Source organism: Callorhinus ursinus, unplaced genomic scaffold (assembly GCF_003265705.2).
Source record: "Callorhinus ursinus isolate GAN/ISIS: 27379988/994484 unplaced genomic scaffold, GSC_fseal_2.0 scaffold1, whole genome shotgun sequence".
Taxonomy (NCBI): Eukaryota; Metazoa; Chordata; class Mammalia; order Carnivora; family Otariidae; genus Callorhinus; species Callorhinus ursinus.
In genome coordinates this window covers 16243516-16267991 of record NW_027397063.1, presented here as the reverse complement: position 1 = coordinate 16267991, position 24476 = coordinate 16243516, and the positions used below count along the sequence as shown (strand labels likewise).

Here is a 24476-nt window from a genome sequence, read left to right as displayed (position 1 = left end):
AAACTGGGTTATAATTAAATTAAAGACAAACTTAAAGATATAACTTTATTTTCCTTGAAGGTAAAATTAAAAGCACTATTTATCCTCTCTGTGGAAAACAAATATTAATAACACTACCCCAGTTTTCTTCTCTTGTGTTCTACTGGACTCCTACGTAATTTATTAATTTAACAACTAATTTTATTGAAAGCTTGGTATGTGCCAGGAACTGTGTTAAGTTTTGAGTACAGAATCATGAGGACACAAAACATTCCTGCTTTCACAATTGTGATTAATGAAGGAAAGGGTGCTTACTTTATGTCATTTTCCCAGGGATTCCTTCCTGGACATTTGGTATTGTTACAGAATTTTTTTTGTTCCAAGGACACTTTTGGAAGGTAAATTACTTCGCTTCCTACTTTGTATTTGTACATAGCCAGGTTTTAATTTAATCAAAGGTTTTAATTTTTTAGCCCTTTTTCATGTATTTCTACTCTTATTTGTATTATTTATTTTTTCTACTTCATCTGTGTTTATCCTGTCATTTTTTTCTAAATTAGCACATTAATTTTGAAATGGTCTTATTTTGATGTAATGTAAAATATCTAATTTTCAAAGTCTTATATTTAGTGTATGCATTTAAATTATAACTCTCTGGCTGCCTGGGTGGCTCAGTAGTTAAGCACTGGACTCTTGATTTCAGCTCAGGTCATGGATTGAGAGATTGAGCCACGCATGGGGTTCCATGCTCAGGGCAGAGTCTGTTTGGGAGTATCTCTGTCCCTCCCCCTCTGCCCCTCCTCTGGCTCGTGTGTGCACACATACACATTCTAAGATAAATATAAATAAATAAATAATAATTCTCTTTCATTATGACTCTCATAATTGCTGAACTTATAAGTATTGATATGTTTTATTTTTGCATTTCATATTTTCATATAAATATCTTTTCTTTGATTCATGAATACCTTCTAAAACTATTTCTTTTCAATTTTAATTTCCAATGAATGGAAGATTTTGATTTACAGTTATGTTCTGATTTATAATTTTATTGCTTTGTGGTAAGGAATGTGGTGTGTGTTATATCAATTTATTGGTATTTGGAGAGTCCTTATATTGCTCTGGTATATAGTCAGTTTTTATACTTTTTTCAATGTGTGCTTAAAAACCAATGAGTTTTCAAGAACAAGATTTTGGAGAACAGGATTTTACATATATGAGAACATAAACACATACATGTGAGCAATTTGTTAATTGCATTGTCAAGTCTTCTATATCGTTTTTTAATGAAATTCTAGTCATATATGTCAAATCCCTCACTATGACTTTGTTATGACCTTGCAGACTGTGCTCTGTTAAACAGAATTTATGACTGCAAATATAGTATTTGAAATTTAGTTTGCTCAATAGTCCTATTGTTTCTCTTTGTAACCTTGAACTTTGCCCAAATGATAACTGTTTTGGTAATTTACTCTCACATAGATTATATCACTAAACCATTACCTGTTCCACAAGTCTACCTCTCAAGATTTATAACCCTCCCCCAGCTATAATTTCACCTATCCAGGGGCGCCTGGGTGGCTCAGTTGTTAAACATCTGCCTTCGGCTCAGGTCATGATCACAGGGTACTGGGATCGAGCCCCACATTGGGCTCCCTTTTTGGCGGGAAGCCTGCTTCTCCCTCTCCCACTCTCCCTGCTTGTGTTTCCTCTCTCACTGTGTCTCTCTCTGTCAAATAAATAAAATCTTTAAAAAAAAAAATTTCACCTATCCACTTTGCCTTCATCTCATTAGGGATGTCCCAGTATGAAACAAAGCTACCCTCTCTTTAATCCTGCTATTCCTGTGCCACCTCTGCTTCTAGAAGTATTTTAGAAGGCAGCCTCAAATACTTTCTACTTTTGCCTGGGTTTTAGGCTATTGATAGTGTAGAGAAAAGGCAAACAAAACATTAAAAAGTTATTTCATCTTAATGTCTTACTAAGCAATATACATCAATCTCGAAAAAATGATACAATCTAACATTTGATTGGATTTTGAATGCTATTATGATTACCTAATATTTCAAATTATTGATCACAGAAAAGTGGACCAAACAGGACATTTCTGTTCTAGTTTTTTGCCCATTCCTGAGTTTTAAAATTTTCTATTTTATTCATTCATTCATTCATTCATTCATTCATTCATTCATTTATTATTTTTAATTTAAATTTTCGGTAGTTAACATACAGTGCAATATTGGTTTCTGGAATAGAATTCAGTGATTCATCACTTACATACAACACCCAGTACTCATAACAAATGCCCTATTTAATATCCATCGTCCATCTAGTCCATCCCCCACCCACATCCCTCCATCAACCCTCAGTTTGTTCTTTATCATTAAGAATCATTTATGGCTTGTTTCCCCTCTCTTCTTTTGTTTTTCTTTTCCCCTTTCCCATATGTTCATCTATTCTCTTTCATACATTCCACATATGAGTGAGATCATATGGTATTTGTCTTTCTCTGACTTATTTCACTTAGCATATTACACTTTAGCTCCATCCATGTGGTTGCAAATGGCAAAATTTAATTCTTTTTGATGGCTAAATAATATTCCGTGTGTGTGTGTGTGTGTGTGTGTGTGTGTGTGTGTGTGTGTGTGTATGTATCACATCTTCTTTATCCACTCATCCATCAATGGACATTTGGGCTCTCTCCATAGTTTGGCTACCAGTGATAGTGCTGCTATAAACATTGGGATGCATGTATTCGTTCCAGTCTGTATTTTTGTAGTCTTTGAGTAAATACCTAGTCCTGCAAATCCTGGATCATAGGGTAGTTCTATTTTTAACTTTTTGAGGAATCTCCATACTGTTCTCCAGTTCCCCAGAGTGGCTGTACCAGTTTGCATTCCTGCTAACGTTGCAAGAAGTTCCCCTTTCTCCGAATCCTCTCCAACACCTTTTGTTTCTGTCTTAATATTAGCCATTCTGACAGATGTGAGGTGGTATCTCATTGTGGTTTTGATTTGTATTTCCCTGATGATGAGTGATGTTGAGCGTCTTTTCATGTGTCTGTTAGCCATATGGATGTCTTCTTTGGAAAAGTGTCTATTCATGTCTTCTGCCCATTTCTTAACTGGGTTATTTGTTTTTTGGGTGTTGAGTTTTATAAGTTCTTTGTAGATTTGGGGTACTAACCCTTTATCAAATATGCCACTTGCAAATTTCCTTTAAGATTCTCTTGTCAGAGGAACAAAATAAGGTTATTGTCATTTTTATTCTAGTTGAATTGGTTCTTTAGCTATATTATATATTTAAATAGGAGTTATAAAAAGTTTTATTTCAACTGAAATATCCAATGAATGTGCTTTTACTTTCAATTAAGGAGACAACCTAATATGTTTCCAATTTGTATTTCATATGTTCTGAATGATGAATGTCTTTTTCTGCTTAATTTAATGTCTTTTAGACAGTGCTTTGCAAAATTTCTTTAAAGAAATCAAAACAATTATCAAAATCTATATGAATAGTTCCTGAGGCTTTGTCAGTCTGATATTCTCATTTTCACCAATATTTTGCTTCAAACCACTAAATATTTTCCCCAAAGATAATTTTCATTTTAATATCCTTTTATATGAAAAATTCATATCCACGTTAGTATTGTCATATAAAAAAATTGGCAGGAAAATAAAATGCTCTAAAATTACCTCATTATTCTTTCAACTCTTCTGTTTACTGTGCCAAAATGGTAAGAGAACTCTTTTCTTAGGTGGTCTCTGAATCAATCACAAATGAATTATTTAATCTCTCCTATTTTCTTCTTTTCTTCTTCCTTATTTACCTTTTCCTTTCTTCTCCCTAAATCAAAACTTTATCAGTGCTCTGCATTGAGGGTCACTTAAAATGGACTCAAATATATAATAAGATTCTTGAATTCAATTTTCTTTTATTTTATCAGTTAAGTGTCTGACTCTTGATTTCAGATCAGGTCATGATCTCAGGGTGGTGAAATTGAGCCCTGCTTTTTATATTTTATTTTCTTGTATTTATTTGTCTTTCATACACCCATTATGAGAAGTGATAACTAGTTTTCAGCCTGTCAACAAATGTAGAGAGGATAGATATTTAATTTTTTTTTTTTTTTTTTTTTTTAGAGAAACAGAGAGCATGAACAGGGGAGGAGCAAAGGGAGAGAGAGAATCTTAAGCAGGCTCCATGCTCAGCGCGGAGCTGAGCAACTAATTTTAATTTCCTCACTCCTTTTAAAAATACAATCATGTTTCTTAAGGCAACTAAATAGTAGTCAATTATAATCTTTTAATAAGATTATACGTAAATTAAATGTAAAAAACATAGCTTCCCACACTTTAAATGACACTAATTTCATACATGTACATATGTCCCTTTGTGTCCTAAACAAACACATATGATGTCCTCCATTGATCTCCAACTCCTAGTATTAATGCCTTTTGTAATCCCTTCTTGAGTGTGGACTCAGGCTAGTAGTTGGATTCTGGTCAATATATCACAGCAGAAGTGAAAGGTTACCATTTCCATGATTAGATTGTATAAGAATGAATTTCTTTTATGGTGCACACTATTCAATACTAAGAAGGTATGCTCAAAGATCCTTGCTGGATTGTTCCCATGAACATTCTTTCCCTGCTCCTAGTAAGAAATGGTTATATATAATATAATAGTGAAAGTAACAAGAATGAATAGATGCTTACTCATTCTACTATAAAATATACTCCTAATTTGTCAATTAACTCCCAACCTGAGTCTGTTCACAGTCCAAGAGACTATCACAGAGGAAGGGTTTTTTCAATGTAGATACTCAGAATGTTTCTGTAGTCTTCCTATAAGAAACTGAAACAATTTTCTAAGTGTGCTTCCATAAAAGAAAACACTCGGACATGCAGTGATCTTTAGAACAGCAGTTCTTTATTATGATGGATTCTAGGGGGCCCCCATCTGCTAGTGAGGATGTAAATAATAATTGGTATGTTATCCATATCTGCTTCATGGTGAGCCCAGGGGTACCTAAAACTAAAATAATCCCATGATATTCCCTCCAATCTGGAGAGTATTTGAAACGGATAATCTTGCAATGGGATAAACTGCTCACAGTGGTTCCCAGACATTTGTAGTGTGGATTTTATGGTGAAAAAAAAACCCACCAAAAACAAAAACAAATAAAGCCCATTAAATTTCCTTCCCCTAAAAATATAGTCAATAAAAATAATTGCCTTCTTCTAGGGAATTACAGAGATTAGCAACTCAAAAACTTGAAAAAAGCCCTGGTATGGATTTCTATTTCTTCTCCTTATTTTTCAGTTTGTCAGTTTGGTCAGGAAGATGACAAATTCTAGTCCTCATCTCAATTGACCGTTCAGCAGTTTTTGTCACAGTTAATATTCCTTCATCCTTGAAACACTATTTTCTGATGTCTTCTTGAATCCCGTACTTCTTGGTTTTCCTTCTACTTCTTACATTATTCCTTTTTATCTTTCTCTGTTTCCTCATCATTTCTCAATCCTCTGATTTTTGACCAGGCTTTGTTCTTCTACTTGCTTTTTTCTCCATCAGAACTCTATCTTCTGGTGTTTCATACCACTTGATGGCTTTAGTTGCCATCCACATGTTAATGACTCTCAAATTTGTAACTTCAGGCCACTCCCCTTTCTCTAAATTTCAGAGGTGTATATTCAAATTCCTACTACAGACCTTCACTTAGATGTCCAATTTGCAACTCAAAATTCTCATGTCCAACAGTGAACTCCTAATCTGCACTATTCCCACTCCAAACCTGCTTTTGCTTGGTTTTCTTTTCAGTTAAGGATGACAATTTCATGTCATGATTTAAATAAGTAAGTTTATTTACTCATTTACTCATGGAAAAACCTTGGAATTCTTGACCTCATTTCTCCTCTCACATACTATATCCAAAGTGTCAGTAAATATATTGGTCCTATCTAGATATACTAAAGTATTTTCTGAATTCAGTTGCCTTTCTCTGCCCCACTGCTATCATCCTGATCCTGGTCATTATTAACTTTCAGCTGTATTTTCTGAGACTCCTAACTGTTTCTAATCTTTGCCTTCCACTTCAGGGTCTTATTTATTGTCTATGTCCTCACCATGACTCTCCTGTTCACATTCTTCAGTCCTTTGGTCACTGTCTCCATAAGAACCATTCCCACTTCAATATTGCCTGTCTTCCTACTCTACATTTTTCCTTAGCAATGACTACCATCTGTCATATAATGTTTTATTTATTTTATTTTCTATATTCTTACACTAGAATGAAAACTATATAAAGTATTATATTTTTGTTACTTAGCTGTTTCAAAACCCACACTTAAAACTGTGGCTAGCATGCAGTACAACAATTTTGTTGAACCCGTTATTACAACTTAAAATACTTTTGAATTTGAAAAAATGAATTTACAATGATAAATTTTCCCAAAAAAGAGCAAAAATATTGCTGATTTAATTTTAAATCTTCCTTGCTTTCTGAGCAATATGAGTGTTTACAGATGCCCTGTTATAAAATTTTAGTCTGTATCTTGTAAAGAAAAAAATTTATATTAGCTGCATAGCTATTTTTGAAGACTTTATACTGTATGGTTTTCTTTATTTCCTAGTGCTCAACTCTGTTTCTTTTTTCCCTCTTTGATCAACTATTACAATTGTTTTTAAAGCAATGTTGAAAACCTGTGGAGTAGTAAGCATTTTTCTCAAGTTGGAGGTAAGATTTTCTATTTTATCAGTCAGTGCCAGTCCCAGTTGCTATGAGATATATTTCAAAGCTGGTATGTAAGCCTATGTATATGCTACCTGAAAACTGTATTTGCCTTTTATTCAAATGGAATTTTTCTGAGTTTAAAATGAACTAATTTTAAATATCCTGCCTAGATACAATTTCAAAGATGCATACTTATTACCCTCATGTGAAAACGAAAAGCAAAAGCATGCAGAGTATACAAAAGTGTTATCTTTTAAACTACTCTTTCATTCTTCTTTTACCTTTTTAAGAAATGATTCCCTGTGGTTATATAGAAAAAGTGAATATCCAAACACAGTAAGATTCAGTAAGATGCAAAAAAATTATTCTAGGCATTCAACATCTGTCTCTTTGTAGGCTTTCAAAATAATTATGTAGGTATCTCCAGCATTGCTTTTCATTTGGTAGGTTTTCTTCAAATTTGGCTACACTGCACTGAGTTTTTTACCAGATGGCCATTTGTCAGTGACTTAGTATAATGTTGATTTAGAAAAATGTTTGTCAATGCATAGTCAATGTTAGAAATATAAATTTCAGAGTTGCATAACGTGATAAGCTGAAATTTGCATATGGTAAAGAATTAAGAATTAAACAACAATGCTTAATTTTTTGTTATTCTGTTGGGAAAGTTAAATGTTATATAGACATAAATTAGGATAATTCTGTTAACTATGAAATAAAATTGGACCTTGTAATTTAAGGCTCAAGATATAAATTCAAATACCCTATAATCCGTGTATCTGTATCTGTATTTGTTTCTATATAAATTGTATATCTAAATATCTTACAACCTAATTGAATATAATTATCTCTTTTCTGGCACAAATAGATGTTTGACTTCAAGCAGACGTATTAGTCTAAATTAGTTAGGCTTTACTGTAATAATCTCATGATTTAAATAAGTAAGTTTATTTTTTTGTTCATTCTACATGTCTTGTTATGTATTTTCAGGGAGGCTTCACTAATGTGGCCAGATTTAGCAAATAAAAATAAAAGATACTCAGATTTGAATTTCAGATGAACAATGAATACTTCTCTAGTATAAATACATCCCATGCAATAAATGTCCCCAAATAGTGTAAGTATAGGATATACTTCTACTAACTTTGTTGTTATCTGGAAATCAAATTTTACTAGGCATTTGGCATTTTATCCGACAACCCTACCCTTGATAGTCACTCAAGGAATCAGGCTAACAGAACAGCCACAATCCCAGACATCGCTGGTCTTACCAGCAGAAAGGGGATCTTGGAGTTTCCACAATAGAGGGCAAAATGTCAGATATCTCAATCTCATCACATTTTCTTTTTCCTGTGCCATTACAGACTATCCAGGAGAGTGTTAATTTTTTTTCCCATCTCCTAATTTACATAAATTAATTCAGCCCCCGGAAGTCCTCCACAGGTTTACAACCAGTATATAATCATACTCCTTGGGATAGTACATTGAGAAGAATATGCTTCAATATAATTATATTTTTTATTAAAAATGAAAATATATTTTTTCTACCCTAGTTAAGTATGGTTAAGAAATATATAAAGCTTTTGGTCAAATCTATGTGATTATATGCCATATTCGTTAAAGGGAAATTTTGAAATGACATAATTATACCAAATGTGTAAGTAAGTATAAGTATAAATGTATTAAGTTTAAGAACAAAATAAAATAAAATAGGGTGGGTAGACCTCTTGGCTAATAAGAAGAAACATTGCTGGAGTAATCTAATTGTGCTTCTTTTTTAAAACTGTTACTGAAAACTATTTTTTAACAGTGTTCCTATGTCTATTTTAATTTAGAAAAAGTCTTGCATTAGAAAGATTTAGATGCATCTGTTCTATATTTCTTTAACATTTCTTAAGAAAGATAGCTTGATATTGATTATTTATTGTCAATATCTCCCATAAGAGAAATAACACATTATGAATTTATTATAAACAGCTATTTGAACCTAATAACATTACCTATACATTTGAATAGTAGAGCAAATTAGGCTAATTTCATGATGGATATTTTGATTGAGTTTGGGAGACTATATTAGAGAATTTTTTTTAATATTCAAATGTGATTAAATCTGAATGTATTGTTTAGCTTGGGATGTTGAAATACTGGTGTGCATGAAGAATACAAGTGATGTAAATAAACAGAATGGGTTGACCAATATTCCAAGGATAATTTAAAGTATGTTTGTAATTTGCTCTTTCACTGGAATATTTTTGTTTGTTGTTGCATGGAAATGGAGAATTTAGATTATGGCTCAGAGAACTCGCTATCCCTGAGTTTGGAATTTCTATAGGCCTCTTTAGTTTTAAGGCTGTTCTAGTATTATTGAGTATTACTAAGTGGGGTGATAAGGATTTAAGACTTCTCTGCTTTAGGATCTGAAGATATTTGCTATCTTTGTGAGTAGTAATTTTTGGATTATTAATTTTGTTAAAAAAAAAAAAGAAGGCATGACTCTGGAACATATGCTTCCTTTTATCTCAGCCCATTTGTACTGTTATAACAAAATACCACAGACTGGGTAGCTTATAAACCACAGAAATTTCTCTCTCACAGTTCGGGAGGCTGGAAAATCCAAGATCGAGGCAGCTACAGATTTGGCAAATGATAAGGGCCTGCTTCCTGATTCATAGACAGTGTCTTTTTGCTGTGTCCTCACATGACAGAAGGGGAGACAGAAGTCTCTGAGGCCTCTTTTGTAAGGACATTACTTAGGACCTAATTACCTCTTAAAAGCCCCACCTCCAAACTCATCCCACTGGGGATTAGATTTCAACATGTGAATTCTGGGGAGATTCAAGCATTCAGTTTATAGCAATCCCTTACTGTAAATACAATATCCCATTATTATTAATAGCAATTATTTATATTTTGGGGCTATATTTGATCTTCAAAACATTACTGTTAGTATTAAAACATCTGTTAACCAAGTGCAAGTTTTAACATACATATTCTTTGATTCCTTAACATCCTATTATGCTTATCACAAAATAAAATAATTATTTACCAGAAACTATATGATTTGATTATATTTTCATTGTAGTTTATAAGCATGCACCTCTTATTATTATTGTGATTATTGACATTATCAACTTTGTGGGAATCAAGGCTGTGGAAAATCAAGAGAAAGTTGTACAGTAGAAGTTCTACCAACAAAGGAACTCTACATCTACATCCACATGTCTTACGCAAACCATGAACAGTTGTTAAGATTAAATTGTTAAGGGTACCAATTAAATATACAGAACACCCAATAAGTACTAACTAGTGTTTTATTCTCCATTTTCTCTGTCCTAGTATTTTTACTGGCAACCATAAAAAGGGTTTGTATCCTACCAGACTTAAGAAAAGACGAAGGATAATTTGCACAAACTTGGGAAAGCCATCCAGACTAATTACACCTGTTTTATGATAACAGAGGATAAAAATATTTAAATAAATATATTTTATCAATTCATTTGAGATATATATTTCTATAGTTAATATTGCAATGAACTGGCAACTGATGACAGCTTAAAACAGTATTCTAGAATGCCATTCTAGCTCACATAATTCTTTAACAGATGTTCAATAACAGCATCCCAAAATGCTCCCCAACAAAAGAAATGGCATTAAAAATTTAAAAACTTTAACACAAATCTGAGAAATACAATTCATAAAAGGATGTCGTCTCTATTTATAGATTAGTAAATCAAAATCAAGAGACAGGCTAGAAGACTTGTTGAAAAAACAAACCTTATTTAATAAGAAAATGATCATTAAAATAGTTGTGTCATGTGATTTCCACTTAAATAAATTATGCCTTTTCATTTCTCAGATAAAAGATAAATCTTTGACTTCAATTTGTTTCACCCTTCAGGCACTTTTTATGGAAACTCAGTTATTGGGCCTTCCACCAAGTAAGCCAAGATTTAAGGATCTAAACACTCAACAGGGATTTAATATTTGTGACTAGAGATGAATAAACCTCCCCAAAGGCTCAGGTCTTAGCATCTCCAAGCAATCACCTGGAATAAAAGGCATATATGCTCCTGAAGCTGTGACAATTTGTTTCAATCACAGAATGGTGTTATCGTCATAGTTCAAGAAACAAATACAATACTTAAAAAATTCTAGTTATAAAAATATGAAAATAGACAAAAGTTTTCAAATGTTGAAAACTTAATCCAAGTGACATTTCTTAATATGCCTCTCCTTTCTTATTCCTTTATACCTTTCACCTCGTCATTTCTCCTGCCTAAATACCATGAACATGTCTCTACTGCAGTATTTCTCCCTTATCTGTGAGGGATAGGTTCTAGGACCCCAGTGGATGCTGGAAACCATGGATAGTACAGTACCCTGTGTATGTCATGTTTTTTCCTAGACATACATACCTGTGATAAAGTTTAATTTATAAATTAAGCACAAAGAGAGATGAACAACTAATGAAAAAATACAATTATAACAATATCCTGTAATAAAAGTTATGTAAATATAGTGTCTCTTTCTAAATATCTTATTGTACTGTACTCATCCTTCTTCTTGTGATGAAGTGAGATAACAAAATGCTTACATGATGAGAGGAAGTGAGGTGAATGACATAAGCATTGTGATGTAGCATTCGGATAATATATCAGAAGCAGGATCAGCTACTTCTGGACCACAGTTGACCATGGGCAACTGAAGCCATGGAAAGTGAAATGGCAGGTAGGAGGGAACAACTGTACTTCTTAGCCATATGCCTTTTATCATTTAATGACTGTTTCTATGTGAAGCTTTTTTGCTTTGTTATAGTCCCCAGATTCTCCTGTATTAAAACCTGCCAACCATAGCTGGAAATGACAGATCTGCCTTAGAAGTTCCTGGGAGCAGCTACAGAATGGAAATGAGCAGGTAAATAGAAACCCCATATAGAGTGCAGAGAGTATGAGGGAGGAAACAAGAGCAGTGGAAGGAGAATCACTGGGGTTTTCATACATTAGTAATTAATACCTTTTATTTTGCTCATGATCACTTATGCTCCTTGTCTTTCAAATTTATATCCTTAGGTCAGATTAGTATTTCTCTGCCACAATGCCAATCTATTTCTTATTTTTCCTTTGGGATATTTCAAAGGCAGTTCACAAATAAAATGTTCAAAGTGAACATCATGAAATACTCCTTCAACACCAATCTGATCTTCCCATCCGTTTCTATATTCCATGGAAACCACTAGTGACATCCTGTTGTACAATGCAGTATTCAATATTCATTTTTGATAACTCACCAACTCCAACACCCAGGTTTATCTCCAATCATGTCCTGTCAATTTAATGTCCATATCTCTTCAGGACATTTTTCTCAGTATCTGCTACTCCAACCCCAAGTACCCACCATCTCTTTGTTTAAACTACACACTTGCTTCTTAGTTGATTTCTTCCGAATTACTATTAGCTCCTCCTAGTATATTATCTACATTTCTTCAAGGGTGAACTTTTTTAAAAGAATAAAATCTTTCAATGGTTTCCAATTTTATTAGGATAAATAACTTTAACAAGGTCTCCAATGCCAAGTGATCTAATTCTTGTCTACCTCTGCCACATGATTCTGTACTTCCTCTAACTTTTGCTCCCTACAATCTAGTAAGGAAGAAAGCTTCTTATAGTTACAAGCCCTTTATTTCACATTTCTAGAAAGCATTTTCATTTCTTCTGTTATAGGATCATTATCCACTATCTTCTGTCAGGAATGCTCTCATTTATTCTCATAGGAATTAGGAAATATAAAGCCAGATAAGAATTAATTGAGCAGATGAAGTAGTTAAACATATGCCAAAGTTATTAACTAAATGGAACTAGTGGTCTTCTTTCTTAACCTAGAATTATGGCAAGAGCAATTTTCATAGAAATAGAGAAATGGCCACTGTATTTAAGTATAAAGAATTCTTTATAGAATAACAATTTTTCTAATGCTCTAAAAATGAGAAAATAGAGGAAGGAGGCTCAGACTGAGAGAGAAAATATTTAATTTGTACAAAATGTTTTTAAAAAACATTTCATGTGATAAAATAAAAATTTCAAATGAACTTATCTGTATAATTCAGGCAATATTTATTCTTTCTTTTATTTTCCTAGAAAATTATTGTAAACTACTCTCTGCTAAAATAATTACCTGAAATATAATTTCAATTCTATTTTAGAGTTCATATGAAAACTCTTGGAGTTATTTTACAAGGACATATTCAAATTTAGTTCCAGGGATGAGGATATTTGGTTTCAGTTATATTTCAGAAAAAAGGGATTGGTTAGATGATCTATGGAGACACTTCAAGCTCTCTAATTTTGTGAATTAGCTTTTTCCTTCTTCACAAAGCTTAATCAATTTAACTCACAGTTCTAGTCACAGGAATAAGAAACATGAAGTCTAGGGTCTTTGGAAAGGGCTGTGCTGTTGACCAAATTTTTGACCCTTGGCAAATTAAGTTCTCTATTTCTGTTTTTGTTTTTGTTTTTTTTTTCAAATGGCACTTCCCCAAAGTACTCTTTAGGGCTGTTTGAGTATTAATTAGATAATGTATAAAAGGCACTATAGTAATGTAAAATATCTCTTCTAATGAATTAACTGGAAAGTTTCTGTGTTTCCCTCTTTTAAAGCGCCACTATTTTTTGTCTTTATTTTGCAAAAGTACAATAATATATATATTCTTATAGTTACAAGCTTTTTATTTCACTTTTCTGGAAGGCATTTTCATTATATAAGTTTAAACAAGCGTTCATTCAAGAAAAGTGTAACTACTGTCAATATATACAAAGCAGTGTGCTAGATACTGGGAGTCTTCTCTTGAGCAAGCATTTGGATTTACTGTCTTTTGGGCTTACATCTCTGTTGGGAAAATTACAATTAGGGTTTCATAAAGGACAATATGAGAGAAGGGCCTCAGGTAGCAAAGAATAGGTTCAAATAATAGAAGACTCTGTGACTGAAATACAAACAGCAAAGAGAGAAGAATAGACATGGGATGAAAAGTGGTCTTCAAACTTTTTTTGAATGCACACCTTACCTTTTAAAACTAAGTATCCATACATAAACATTTTGTACAAAAAAGGTACATACACATTTACTTATACCGGTTATTGTCTAAGTACAAGCACTAGTAGTATATATTATCAAAATATACTAATGTAATAAAATTTAATACAATGAAATAAAATAAAGGAGACAGTAGGAACTTGTATGTTAAATATGTGTAATACTAAATTTAATATATTTCTCAATTTAAAAATATAGGGACGCCTGGGTGGCTCAGTCGGTTAAGCGTCTGCCTTCGGCTCAGGTCATAATCGCAGTGCCCTGGGATCGAGTCCCACATCAGGCTCCTTGCTCAGCAGGGAGCCTGCTTCTCCCTCTGCCTGCAGCTCCCCCTGCTTGTACCCTTGCTCATTCTCTCTCTTGCCCAAGCTCTCTCTCTCTAACAAATAAGTAAAATCTTTAAAAAAAATAGAGAGAGTTTAATTGTTTTCTTTCAGCCCTAGATGGATTATCTTTGTTCCCTTTTGTTGCACAGAGACCAGAGGGGTAGAGCAAGGAGAGAGATCATGCAGATCTTTCTAATCCAATAACAACTGTGACTTTATTCCATTTTCAATAGAAACCCCAGTGAAAGTTTTAAAATACTGAAATGAATAAACTGATTTGCATTTTCAAAGTAAAATGCTGACTCCTGTGAATGATACATAAAATAAGTTTAAGAATGGAGACAGGAAAATAAGTTTAGTAGCTCTTGCAGAAATTTAGTTAAAACAAGAAGAAAACTTCAAGTAGGGGATGTTGTCCATAAAAATGGAGAGAAGTAAAAAAAAAAAGTTATCAATAGAGAAGGTAAAAGAGTCAGGAATTGATATTATATGTGATGTTCATAACATATGAGGAGAAATAAAATGGATTTGAGAATTGTTGAATATTTGTGCTGTTGGCTAAATTTTTTTCTTTAATTTTTTATTGTTATGTTAATCACCATACATTACATCATTAGTTTGTGATGTAGTGTTCCATGATTCATTGTTTGTGCATAACACCCAGTGCTCCACGCAGAACGTGCCCTCTTTAATACCCATCACCAGGTTAACCCATCCCCCAACCCCCTCCCCTCTAGAACCCTCAGTTTGTTTTTCAAAGTCCATCGTCTCTCATGGTTTATCTCCCCCTCTGATTTACCCCCTTCATTCTTCCCCTCCTGCTATCTTCTTCTTCTTCTTCTTTTTTTTCTTAACATATATTGCATTATTTGTTTCAGAGGTACAGATCCGTAATTCAACAGTCTTGCACAATTCACAGCACTCACCATAGCACATACCCTCCCCAATGTCTAACACCCAGCCACCCCATCCCTCCCACCTCACCCCCACTCCAGCAACCGTCAGTGAGGGGGTGGAAAACCATTTACCATGCTAATGGACACGAAAAGAAAGCTGGGATGGCAATCCTTATATCAGACAAATTAGATTTTAAACCAAAGACTGTAATAAGAGATGAGGAAGGACACTATATCCTACTTAAAGGGTCTATCCTACAAGAAGATCTAACAATTGTAAATATCTATGCCCCTAACATTGGAGCAGCCAATTATATAAGGCAATTAATAACAAAAGCAAAGAAACACATTGACAACAATACAATAATAGTGGGGGACTTTAACACCCCCCCCCCCACTGAAATGGACAGATCATCTAAGCAGAAGATCAACAAGGAAATAAAGACTTTAAATGACACACTGGACCAAATGGACTTCACAGACATATTCAGAAAGTTCCATCCCAAAGCAACGGAATACACATTCTTCTCTAGTGCCCATGGAACATTCTCCAGAATAGATCACATCCTAGGTCACAAATCAGGTCTCAACCGGTACCAAAAGATTGGGATTATTCCCTGCATATTTTCAGACCACAATGCTTTGAAACTTAGAACCCAATCACAAAAGGAAAGTCGGAAAGAACTCAAATACCTGGAGGTTAAAGAGCATCCTACTAAAGAATGAATGGGCCAACCAGGAGATTAAAGAAGAATTTAAAAAAATTCATGGAAACAAATGAAAATGAAAACACAACTGTTCAAAATCTTTGGGATGCAGCAAAAGCTAAGAAGAAAGTATGTTGGCTAAATTTTTAAACAAGCAGGAAATACCAGGCCAGAATCAATTTCCTAGAGTAAGATCAAGTGAGGAGGAGAGAATATTAGTTCTGTTTTACACATGTTGATTTTGGGATGCCAATTAAATATCCTCATGCAGTTCTCCAGCATAGATAGATAAATGGATCTGAGGATGCAAATTTAAATCAACAGGGCTTCTGGACAAAGATGAAAATGCAAATACAAACCAAAATGAGACACTACCCCACAGCTGTTGGGATGGCTGATAACAGAAAGACAAGAGATAACAAATGCTGCAAGGGTGGGGGTACAAGGGAATCCTTGTACACTGCTAGCAGGATGCAAACTGGTATACATCTTTTATCATTTTTACTTACATTTTCTAAAAAAGTGATTGTTTTGGTTTTTTTTTTATGATGTATATGATTGGATCTGAAAGGTTATGTGCATTTTATATTTGTATGTCTAAGGAGAAAATATAAATGTTAAGGCCCCGAGAGTTTAGAGGTGTTGTGCCTTATATCCAACCCCAAAGATTTAGAAACTGCAAGAAACATTATAATCTATGTCCATAAACTGTCTGCCTCATGTTGACCTAATGTTTCCTTGTGCATTCCCTCTGATAAACATGTTAGTAATTACTCCTTTTAAATAAATATTTTACATTTAATATATGTCTTACAATATAAACTATATATTTATAGTAAAAATAGAATTTGGAATGTAACAACAAATAAGATAGTTACAAAAATTAATCCATGATTTTTTCCAGGACTCAATCCATTAGTTTTTGCATTTATTTAAATAACCACAGAGGAAGCATTCTCCTAGCATTACAGCTTAGTAATTGATAGATCGAAGTTTCACTTCTCAGTCTCTGAGGTAGACCAATATCCACTTCTCGCCACTATCCAGTTCTCCTTTTCTTCCTGTGTCCATGTGTAAGACTGATTTGTCTGGCCAATATAATATGAGCATAAGAGATATGTGACATTTCGGACCTGAGGCAGCAAAGAAGGTTTCATGATTCTTCAGTCTGTTTCCTCAGGTAGAGGCATTGTGTTGAGAATAAAGAGCCATGATATTAAGGCCACCATGTTCACTGAGTCACTGCATGCAGGATAGGTGTCCTGGAGAATTTGCGTGAGTCAGAAACTAATCTTACGGTATTAATTCAGGTTAGTTGGAAGATTGATGCTTCTTCTGGGATTGATACCTTTTCTGAATCAATATCCTTCCCATCTTAGTGATATTTCTCTTTAGCCTCTAATACAATTGAATGCATCTGTATTTCTTTTTTTAAAAAAGTCTCCTAGCTTTACTCATGAACAATTCACAAGTAGAAAATGTATACATTTAAAGTATACAATGTGATGTTTTAGCATACGTATACATTGTGAAATGATTACCACAATAAAACTATTTAACATATCCATCACCTCACATAGTTATCTTTGTGTGTGTGTGTTTGTGGTAAGCCCTATATGATCTACTCTGTTAGCACATTTCAAATATACAACTCCGTATTATTAACTATAACCACCATGTTGTACATTAAATCCCCAGAACTTATTCATCTTTTCCCACAACTTCATCCTTTGACCAATATCTCCTCATTTCCCCCTCCTTCCAGTCCTTGGCAACCACCATTTTCCTCTCCACTTCTGGGAGTTTGATTTTTTAGATTCCACTTATAAGTTAGATCATGCAATATTTGTCTTTCTGTGCCTGACTTATTTCACTTGGAGTTCCTTCTTCGTAAAGGCTGAATAATATTTCACTAAATTAAGTTCCATTAACTCACTTTTATTTAATGATAATGCTATTCTGTGGTGCGAGACCGTTTAAAGAAGAGAACTGTCTTGCACTTGGGCGTGGAAAGAACCGATGCTGCCCAGAGGCCATCAATCAAGGGACAATGAACTTGATTCTTCACAAACAGGTGGCCTGCCTCTTCTCAGCATGGAATGCGGTGTGATTACCTGGCCATGACAAACAGGTTTTACTGGCTGTGGGTTCACCACTGGATAGTGGCAGATTGTGATGCTGTAGCAGCCCAGGTGATTGTCACAAGAGCCACAGCTACGGTGAGAAAGAACAGGAACCAGGGATTTCTCCCTGCAGGGATTCTTTTTCACCTAAAGTTTCTATACTTGGATTAGAAATTTAACCTCAAGTATGCATCATTATGAATATGATATTAGCTATACAAAGAAATGGTTAGGAAGAGATAACATTAAAACATTATAAATTTTTTAGAAAGGTGACAAATACCACCAGCATCACAATCCATGAAAATAAAACTTTTACTAATTAACTTTAGCCTGAGACAGTGCTGTAATATTTTTTCTACTTTTTTGCTGTATATTCTTAGATTACCGGTATTATGTAACAGTTTTTAAAATATATTCTATAGAAAGGATAGAAAGATCTTTCACTCAGGGTTGACCAAAATATATTTTTAATTTATCACTTGTAAAAGTTAACTTCAGATTTATTTCTTATTCAGATATTTTCCCTTTCAGATTTATTCATCCAAATTCTAAGATTATTTAAAAAATATTTTTAAAATGTCCTCATGATTTTTTTTAATTTTTAAAAATTTTGTAAGTAATCTTCACACCCAATGTGGAGCTCAAATTCATGACCCTGAGATCAAGAGTCACATGCTCTTCTGACTGAGCCAGCCAGGCGCCCATAGAGTTATTATTATTTTTTTTAATTTAGAAAGAAGATCTCTGTCAAAATAATGTTTTATGGAGTCTCCGAGATGTGTAAGAATTTTCCAAAGACTAGTTTCCTGTGTCATTCTTTCAAACATTGTTTTTCTCCTCTACTTACTCACACGCTAGGGACAGGTTCTGGAGGGCATGCTCACACTGTGTTATAACTCTAGCCCTGCGCACGTATCAGCACGGTGGGAAAAAGAAGCATTTGTGGAGGATATTATAATGGTATGGATATAGTGGAAGAAAGGAAACATGTATAAAAAGGAGAAATCTAGAGGGAAGTCACTGCAAAATGAGGTACATATATTCCACCAAACTCAACTAAATATATCTTCCCCTCAGCCAGATCCCAGCTATCACTTTGACCAGCACAAGCACCACTGAATAGAAGGGAGAGAGAGAGGGGACATTTGGAGATGAGAGAAGGGAAGGTGGAGAAGAAAGATATGACGATTGTAGCAGTCAAGTTCTCCAGGGAAACAGAACCAACAGATTACACACACACACACACACACACACGCACACACACGTGCACACACACACATACGCAGGTGGGTAGCATGTAAGAGATTTATTTTAAGGAACTAGCTCACATGTTTGTGGGGTTGGCAAGACTGAAATTTGTAGGGTAACCCCGTAGGCTAGAAAGGGTTTAATGCCTTAGTCTTGAGGGAGAATTTCTTCTGGAAACCTTAGTTTTCATTTGCAAGGCCTTCAACTGACTGAGTCCCACCTATATTTTGGGGGGTAATCTCTTAAAGTGAACTGATTGTAGATGATAACCACATCTATGAAATAGCTTCACAGTAATACCTGGAATTCTGTTTGACTAAGTAAAGGGGTACTGTAGCCTAGACAAGTGGACACATTAAAGTAATTTATGTGTGCAAAATTCATGAAAGTGAGTAACAACATGAACACATTGCTAGGCCTTCACGATAAGTCCATGACTATCTCATAAATTTTTCAGAGCAGAAAATTCAGAACAGTAGTGGTTAACTACAATACTGGAAGGCACTGCATTTTGAGATAAAGTTTCAGAACATAATAGAAATCCCATGTTATGCTTCTGTGTGGGGTCCGACACTGGATGGTTTGTTGGCCTTTATTTTTTAGAAATTGAAACTATATTCACCCAAACAGCAGCACTTATGCAGGGCATAGATCTTAGAAATGACTTGGTAATGGCTTAGTCAAGGAGTCCCTTTATTTGGAAAAGCTTCTGTAAATAACCACTGGAAAAATAACAAAGGACATGGCCATAAGACCCTGAGTCATTGAAAATGACAGGAGTCTGATACTGCATATTATGTTTTATCTTCTATTTGTTCTTCATATGTTAAACTCATTACACAGCTTAACCCTTCAATTAAAAATAAAAATTCTTTTCTAAAAGAAGTTGAGATTCTGGAAAGATGAATATAACTAGAGGATTAAATACATCATTATGATATTGAAGAATCCTTGGGCGTGCAGAGAGGTTCAGTGAGAAAAGGTAGGAAAGAGAAGCAGTAACATAACAGGAGTGAGGAAGAAAATACATATTTTAGCAAAAACAAAATTTATAGTAAGCAAACTAACTTTAGGGCTGTTGAAAGAGGAATTGATTTTTTTAAGGCACAAAATCCTCACGGGGAAGAGAAAAAGTTGTTAAATATCAATTTACATTAGTTAAGAGTTTTGCAGTATAGTACAAAAAAGAACTCTGAAGCTTTATTCTGTTTCTGTAGCTAGCTTATGCTGTAGAAGAAAGAAAAGAAATCAAATGTATTTATTTAATCCTTTTTGTCAGTAATACCCAGGGTGAAGAATTCGTTTGTAGCTTTTTAGGTGCTGAGTTGCATCTCAGAGCTTCACATATATTAAAGTAAAATGTAATGCCTTTTGATCCTAAGACTTCAGGATATAGTTCATTTCTACTTATGAAAAAAGGATGGTTGCTGCATAATTAAAATGTCACAGAAATTGTCTAAGAATCTATCAGTTATCAAAATAAATATTTTCAATATTTTTGCTCATAGAATATATCTATTTAGATTTTTAAATTTTTATGTGATTTACGTTTCCTTTCACATTGAGTTACATAAGGTAGATAAGTCCTCATAATTCCAATATATTTTTAGAAACATTTAGGAGATTGTATTACAACAGCAAAAGAAAATACTTTTGTATTTCCCTTTAAGCTGTCATTGGGCTGGCTAATACTTACTTTTTAGTCAGATAATGATCAGCTATAGAATCAAATATATTTTGCCTTTAAACTTTTCTACTCTTGAAAAGGTAGATAGATAATATAAAATGGAAGAAAACTCAATGAAACAATATAGTATATTAAGAATTGCATCAATTATACTTAATAAAAATTCCAGAAACCTGGATCATTAATGGAGACTCAAAAAGGATGAGTGAAGAATACACTAAAAATGGATGAACCTTAAAAACACTAGGCTAAAGGAAAAAAGCCAGACATAAAAGGCCACATATTGTATGGTTCAATTTCTACAGAAAGTCCAGAATAGGAAAATCCATAGAGACGGAAAGATTATCTCCACTATCCTTGTTGCAAGAGAAGAGAGACATGGAAAGACTAATGCCAGCAAGTACATGCTTTTCATGCAAGTGACACACATATCTACTCATATCTGCACACAATGTCTATTTCATAGCAAGTAACATGGACATGCCTACCACTTGAGGTGAAACAGTACAGGTCTCCCATATTCTCAGAAGGAGAGCCAGACATCTTGATGAATGGTACTACGTTCTAAAACAATGTACTTTTAAAAATGTTACATTTTTTAACTATGATCATGTGTTAATCAAGAGTTTATTTTATTTAAAAATACTGTTCTATCAAGAAAGAAAAAAGAACAATAATTACTGATAATCAGTTTATAAAACATGTTAAGAATAAAAACAATTTTATAAAATCTATCATCTAAGTCTATATTTATCATGATTTTTTAGCATGCAGTGAAAAAGCTGGAAAATAAACCTAATTATAATCAAATTGGTTATCTCCAAGTTAAAATAACACTTATTCTATTTATATATTTTTCTAGACTCTTCCCATAAATTTTCTAAAATGCATATTTATGATAAGCAATAAAACACTAAATGTTATTTTTAATGTGATTAGTGTTTTTAATTGCACATCAACATTTTGTCTCTTTATTAGCCTAGTATTTTGGGCCCATAAATGATATTTTGTAATCAATATTAATGTTTATAAAGAACAGAATTACCATAGTCTCTTATAATAGTATACATAAAACTGTAGTAATAATAAGGTTAAAATTTTTTATGGCCAAATAATAGTGAGGTTCAGTGTGGATACATTTGTAACCTATGTTTTAATTATAATGGATATTTGTGTTTCTTCACTTAATTTGTATTAATGTTATTTTTAGATACAAAGCAGCAAATAATAGAGGAAAGAGCAGTAAGTAGGATTGGAAGGGGAAAGGAGCTATGCCAGAACCTAGAAGGAGAGAGTCCTATGGAAGAGACCATCTTGAGAGATGTAGTAGTACTTCAGCCCAGAGACAGAGCCAACCCATCACTGTGTTGGGTCATGGATGGACCCAGGAGAATAGGTACACTGAGATTACCATCCTCCCTTTTCCTATCTCTTTTGGGTTCCCATTTGCTGAAACTTTCTGGTAGTAAGTGTGCATGGGTGCCTTTTAAAGTTCTCATAGGGATCAGACTTGAAGACTTTGAGAAGAGGGTAGGATGGGGAAGTGAACCAGGAAGGCGAACAGAAGCTACCTGGAAAATATAGATTCACCAACTTATACTCAAAGGAAACGATTGCGAATATTTTTTTTAAAAAATTTTTATTTTTTAACATAAGGAAAGAGAAAAGGAATAAGTAAATTTTTTAAAGGCAATAGTGGTTAAAAAGCCTAGTTAAAGTGATAATGCATTAGGAAGGAATTATACATTTTCTATGAAAAATTATTTTGGAAGGAAAAATATGAAAAGGGATGAGAGATGCATCATTATGCAAATATTTACAGAATAACCCCATAATTTTTTTCTTTTTTGCCTGTAAACTCAAAATGTGGGAAGCACAAATCTAATCTGTACATTAAAAAGAGTCAGATAAACATGAAAAGACAAATAATCCTTCTCTGATAAATTACAAGCAATTAAAACTTTGAGACAATTTCTTTATACATTGAAGATGTACAAAATTTACTTTGCCCAATTAAATAAATAGGCACAATTTAAGGGATGACTTTAGAGAATAGAAGAAAAGACATAGATTAAGTAACCATTTGGATAGTTCAAATGTGGAAACAATGCACTTTGCATGTAAATCGTAATTTGCTTCATTGCATGCATTAATTGTGGCAAAGATTGCTTGAACTGCACAGATTCATGTCCCCTTTTTGTTGTGCAAAGTTGAGGGAGTTGTCCACCTGCCAGGCACTCCCATTTCCCAGCTTCCAATGAAACGATGATGCAACTGTACAGGGGATGGTAGACAGGAGTGCTGTGCACGTCATTGAGGGGCTCAGGGGGTGACTGCACAGTCCTCCAAAATTTCTTTTTCTAGTTGAACAACTAAATGCAGGGTACTATGAGGACTTGGGGCATTGTGTAGCCACTAAATAATAAGAACTTCAGTCCCAGAGTCATCATTTAGTGGAGAATTGTACAGGAGGACCACTTGACGAGAAATATTAGCATTTTACTTATCATGGGAAAGAAAAAAAAAATGCTGTGTTAATGCACTGAGATTCAGGAGGTGTTTGTTTCAGTACCGAATGCCAATTATCCAGTCTAAAAATGCAAGTGATATTAATCAAAAGAGAAAAAATGAAAATAAAAAAGGAGTCAGAAATAATTCTAGACACAATCGGTGTTAATGTTCATATATACCATATATAATATTTACATTTATATAATACATGGTATGTATACTTTATATATAATAAAATGCATAACAAATCTTGTCTTTTGTGCAGTCTGTTAAAAATCGTTCAAGTTCGATTCCTTTCAGAAATCGTATTTTACAATTTAAATGTACATTTGATTCTATTTTATAGATTAAATTTAGAAATTTATATTTATTTCTATAATATAGAAATCATTCAACAAATTTGATTCCTTTCAGAAATTGTATTTTACAATCTAAAATGTACATTTGATTCTATTTTATAGATTAAATTTTTCTATTACAATTTCCAGCTTTTCATCATTTTGACTATCATATATTATATTGATCAAATTAATAATAAGTCCTTGTGTGTACTAATGTCACTATTAGGATTATCCTTCTGTTTGTATTCATTACAGGTCATCTTTTACTTGCCTTTTGCATGTCTGGTTATTTTTTTGAAAACCATAGTGCCTTCACAAAGCCAACGAGGGCTTTCCCTTTCCCTTATAGGAAGACAGGGTAAAGATCTGATCTCAAATTAGACAGAGATTGAAATGGTTTGTCTCTGTAACCAGTTAGATAGTTTAAATGTGCAGTCTTCAAATGCGCAGATTCAGTCTACCCTTGGTCCATTTCTGTTCTTGGGGCATGTTCTTAGGACATTTCAATCTATGGATTGAGACCCTGTCAGATCTCTCTTTCTTCAGCCCGGAAAACCTGGGAGATTTTGACCTGCAGATATTTTATGTTTAGCTCTCCAGTTCCCTGATTCCTCCTGCTTCTAAGTCATTCAGATATGTTGAAGAGAAAACTGTGTTTTGAGGCCGTCTCCATTTCTCTGGTGAGATCTGTGCTAAGTATGACATAATCATAGGAGTTATTACTTTGTTTACTCATAAACAAAACCACCAGCTAGCAGATGGAGATTCAGAATTTTTTCTTTGGGGAAAACTGGCTGTATTTGGGTATTTCCTTTTCTTTTTTTTTTAAA

At 33.7% G+C, this 24476-nt stretch overlaps 1 long non-coding RNA gene across 2 annotated transcripts in view; it reads left to right on the top strand.

Moving 5' to 3' along the window:
- The first annotated feature begins 11390 nt into the window (after nt 1–11390).
- Nucleotides 11391–24476, top strand: part of LOC141373447 (uncharacterized) — a 37584-nt gene continuing 24498 nt past the window's right edge. Inside the window, exons 1-3 of one of the 2 annotated variants that reach the window (XR_012379503.1) lie at nt 11391–11443; nt 11531–11629; nt 14003–14106. This is a non-coding gene — a long non-coding RNA (uncharacterized lncRNA). Of the gene's footprint in view, nt 11444–11530; nt 11630–14002; nt 14107–24476 lie in introns of those variants that run through there. The other variant, XR_012379486.1, reaches the window with a different exon arrangement.